The sequence below is a fragment of the Littorina saxatilis genome, linkage group LG13 (genome assembly GCF_037325665.1).
Source record: "Littorina saxatilis isolate snail1 linkage group LG13, US_GU_Lsax_2.0, whole genome shotgun sequence".
Classification (NCBI taxonomy): domain Eukaryota; kingdom Metazoa; phylum Mollusca; class Gastropoda; order Littorinimorpha; family Littorinidae; genus Littorina; species Littorina saxatilis.
Genome location: NC_090257.1, coordinates 4,515,893 through 4,520,892, shown reverse-complemented (window position 1 = coordinate 4,520,892; position 5,000 = coordinate 4,515,893).

Sequence of the window (5,000 nt, the reverse complement as noted above, 5' to 3'; positions counted from 1 at the left end):
CACACACACACCCCTCTCATCCTATTGAGTCCTGATTCTTGCAAGAGCACGGCTGTCAGTAACATCCTGCAACGGCTGCCAGTTACATAACTCAGGTTGTATTACCTACCTGTCACGTTTCATAGATCACAAAAAATGATTATGAACGGTCAATTACTGCTAACTGACTGACTATCCACACCACGATCCACTCTCGCAGTCACACACAAAAGATAGAATCAACAAAAGTGTAAGTTTCAGACGCCTGTTTATATACGATCTCGTCACCTCCCTCATTACTTCACAATTCAAACGTTGTTCTTACGTCAAAGACGTAAAGAAAGTAACTGACAAAAATGCCAGTTAAATTTTATTACATGATAATAACACGCTGAACCCGTGTAAAGACAAGGAAGATAGCCGGTCTGTCAAAAGCGCTAGTTAATGCAGGTGTCACACACCCTACGTTGTCACCACTCAAATGAAATCACAAATATGAAAGATGACTAGGTGGTATATAGGGTGCAATGAACATGGTGCACTTAGCTTTTTGCCACTGAGTGGGCGACCCGTAAATAGTCTATCTCCACAACTGCTCCGTTGATTGTTGTGCCGGTTGGCGTTGAACGAAGCAGGGAATATTGGAGATATCTGGCGCCTCACTCAGTCGCTGAAGGTCCTCCCCGTAGTTACCAGAAATGGTAAGTGTAAAGTGGTAGGACGACGACAGCAACAGCAAATCACCAGGTTACCAGGTTACAGCATACGGATGTTCCGGTTACAGCATACCCGCAACACCGCACTCCCGCAAAGATAAGTAGGCTGCAACAAAAAGCATCGGTGCACTAAACATTCCACGCAACCCTTCACACTCCACCTTTAAACATGTCACCCTTACATATTTCATAGAGCACGTGGGCCTGCACAACGAACCTTTAAAACAACAAATCAGCTATTTTCCCTCCTTCTCTCCATACCTGCAAAAACCATATACATATTATACTTTTAGCGTCACAAAGAGCATATTATGCGCTAACCTGGATTATTTCATTCCACAAACATTTACTCGTCAAACAGCGTTTAATAACGATTTATTACCTCAACAGCCTAATGAATTCGAATGTGTAGCTCTCCTAAAGCGAACCCGCTTCCTTGTATGGCTTTCGCCCGTCGACGAATTAGTAGCCACAACCCTTGTACTGAGTTTTCTTCTGCGTTGAAATCCTCCAACACCCAGTCAAGAAACACCTGACGATCTAGTCGTCAGAAAATATCTTGCAGCGCCGTGAAAAGGCGGTCGATTCTCCGTCGTTCCAAGAGCCCTCCTGCAGGGCCGGACCCAGGGGGGGGGGGGGGGGGGGGGGGGGGGGGGGGGGGGGGGGGGGGGGGGGGGGTTCCAGGGGTTCCGGAACCCCACCCCTGGAAAAAGCATGTACCTTGCTTTGAGTGGGTTTTTTTATTATTTTTTTTTGAATATATTTAGTGTGTGTCTCTAACAAATTTTATTCAATGTGAAATCCGATGAGAAAAAGGTACCCCCCCCCCCCCCCCCCACCAACTCACACTGACATGCCTTAACCCTCAAAACAAGGCCCAGAATGCACCAGATTGCACAGATTTTAACCGTTTTTCAAAAATTTTCCGGGGGAGCATGCCCCCGGATCCCCCTAGGTTTGCAGGCGCGCGCTTGTGGCTTCGCCACTTCGCTGATTTGCCCCCCCCCCCCAAAAAATAAAAAAGGAGGAACCCCCCCCTTACAACTCATTTGGTCCGGCCCTGCTCCTGTGCAGTGCAGAGCAGGCACGTTGACAAAAAAAACATATGACCACGTGTTGAAGACCATCAACTCCTTGACGAGAACACCCGACCTTAGCGCCTCAAAGTATAATGCCGAAATGGGCAGTTTCAAGGTCTCCCCCAAAGCTTGACTCGTCGAAAACATCACGTGACTCCAGCGACCAATCGCTATCGTCACAAGTACAGCGCAGCCCCAGTTGATTTTGCCCAGACAGCAAAATCCTGCACGTGGAAACCATGTACACAATATCACGCCTCGCACCCAGGCCTCAGGCGTGGAGATAAAACGTATTTCACGTGCTAAGCTCAGTCAGCAGAAAATCCTCCAGTAGAGATAAGCACAGGCGCTTTGCATTCCAATTTCGGAAAGGCACCCCACAGAGTGTTTCTTTCCCAAACAATGTCACCAAATCGTGACACTACCTACCTACCTCTATCTTTACCGTGGCCTACTAACCAGGACCCCCCGCCCCCTCCTTTTTTCTCCACTAGCCAGTCTTTGAGAGCCCTCCGTCTCTCTCTCTCTCTCTCTCTCTCTCTCTCTCTCTCTCTCTCTCTCTCTCTCTCTCTCTCTCTCTCTCTCTCTCTCTCTCTCTCACTCTCTCATTTGAGGTGAAAGCTTAATCATTTTTGTTTGTGTGTGAGCCTCATACGGTATTGGGGTGCAGAAAACGATTGAAACGAAGTGAGTCGGCTGTGTTAGCTTCCGTTGTTTGTACTCCTTATAGTAAACAGTAATAAAGGAATAAGAAACTTGGATCGACCAACGCTTTGAGACACTTGAAGTTCCTCAGTCCCAGCCTGCCTCTATTATAATCATTCCGTCAGCTTATATATATGTCACAGTGGAAATGAGAATCCAGTGAGATTCCGAATCGCACTAGTGGAGATTGGAATTCCAGTTTGCACTCTCTCTCTCTCTCTCTCTCTCTCTCTCTCTCTCTCTCTCTCTCTCTCTCTCTCTCTCTCTCTCTTTCTCTCTCTCTCTCTCTCTCTCTCTCTCTCTCTCTCTCTCTCTCTCTCTCTCTCCCCTCTCTCTTTATCTCATACTTCATCTTATATACACTTTTAACTTTGTGATATGATTTAATGATATTGATAAAAAAAAAAAAAACTTATTGTGCGCAATTACTCTGTGTTGTTCGATTATATTAATCCAATAATATTTATTTTTATTTCTGCATTTCAATACCTGCAATGAGTAAGCCTTAAAGTCATGTGATGACTCAAGATGAAATGGGTTTAACAACAATTCTCCACTAGAGCGATTCGGAATCTCACTGGATTCTCATTTCCACTGTGACATATACATACTCTGCCAAACACGTTACCATAGTTACTGGCCGACACAAAAGTTGCCCGCACACCACCTCTTCTTTCATGCCAACACAACTTCGTCAACCAATTTTCTTGTACATTACCTTTTAAGAACGCTAGTAAGAATGCGTAGAAATGTAATTTTCTAACTGTAGGATAGATGCGGGGTTTTGTGTGTGCTTGTTGTTGTTGTTGTTGTTGTTGTTGTTGTTGTTGTTGTTGTTGTTGATTTTGTAGTTGTTTTTGTTGTTGTTGTTTTTGTATTTGTTGTTGTTGTAGTTGATATTGAAGATGTTGTTGTTAGTGGTGGTTGTGGTGGTGTTTTTTTCCTTCTCTTCTCTCTTCTTCTTCATCTTCTTCTTCTTCTTCTTCTTCTTCTTCTTCTTCTTCACTCATTACTCTGTTTCCCACTAAGTTTCTTCGCAGCCAGGCTAGTGTAAACTATGATGAATTAAGTAACACGTTTCCAGTCTCATCAACACTGCGTAACTGTACAGTGTGTCAGTTGTTAGGTGTACATGTCGTAGGGGCTGTTTTGCGGAGAAAAGCACATAACATTCCACCCGCAACAACAACTCTGTCAGACGCATCTGTATTCCCTCATGCTTTGTGGTTTCCGTCACAGACACATTACGCTTGTTTTGGTGTATGCGTGTGCCGCCGGTGTATGTGTGTGTTTGTTATGGGGGCGAGGACGCCCCCATTCTATACGGATAGTTTAGAGGTTGACCATGGGCAGCGCCATTTTGTTGTGAAATACGTCATCAGTTTGTGTACACAGGAAGTTGTGACATCCGTCACCCTATGGGAGGTGTGAAGGCAACATTGTTCATCTGTAGAAAGTTGTGAAATCCGTCACCCTATGGAAGGGGTGACGTCAAAATTGGTCATCACAGAGTTTGTGTAACACAGGAAGTTGTGAATTGTCAAAATTGTTCAACAAAAACATGATATGTCGCATTGTGCAGGGTCAACTGCAACAAACTCAAACCGAGCCATTCATACCTAGCTGTATTTGAGTGACTTATATACCCGACATTTTTATTTCTTATTTTTAGCACAGGTGTAGGAAAAATCATGAACCAAAATGTTATTTATTTTCTAATTTAACATTTTTTTTTACAAATATGACCATGGTCTTTTAAACATACAGTGACATTAAACATTGTTATGTTAAAAAAAAGAAAAAAGAAAAAAAGCTTTTGTGCACAAATCAGAAAATACATTGTACATTTTACCTACAGGCCAAACAGTGTCTGTTGGCGGCAAAGGGCCCAGCAAGTTGCTATTTTTAGATCGATTAAAAGTTGTCAAGAACAGGCGCTTACATTTCGATGTGTCCACTGATAGTAGGTTTGGTTGTGATCAATCAGAATGATGTAGGAATAAAAATGTATGACAGTTTGGTATGATGACATGTAATTCAAATATGCTGAAATGTAATATTATACATGATATAATATTATTATGGCTGTTGCCATGACCATGAACCCCAAGAAAGGTTTAATGTTATGTAAAATCAAAATACCAAAATCAAGCACCTACTAATCTGGTCTACGGTGCGGCTTGGACCTAATATGGATGGACACGCAACTCGCTCAGCCAGCCAGCGCTGCGAGACTTACAGCGGCCAACTTCGCCGCGGCGCGCTCATTGGCTCAGTATTGAACTTGCGTCAAGGCCGATGCGCGTAGATTCCCAGAATGTTTACTTTCGGTTAGATTCTTCGACAGCATTCGCAGAGGTGACTGCCGTATTGTGTACCGCAGTCAGAAGTAATTTATTACTTTTGGGAGTTTAGTAACGTGATATCAGTTTTCGATTGTTCGTTCACTTATATTGCTTTCAGATTTAACACACAAGAAACAGTAGCACGGTTTTCGTTGCGAAAATGTGCATTGGCAGTG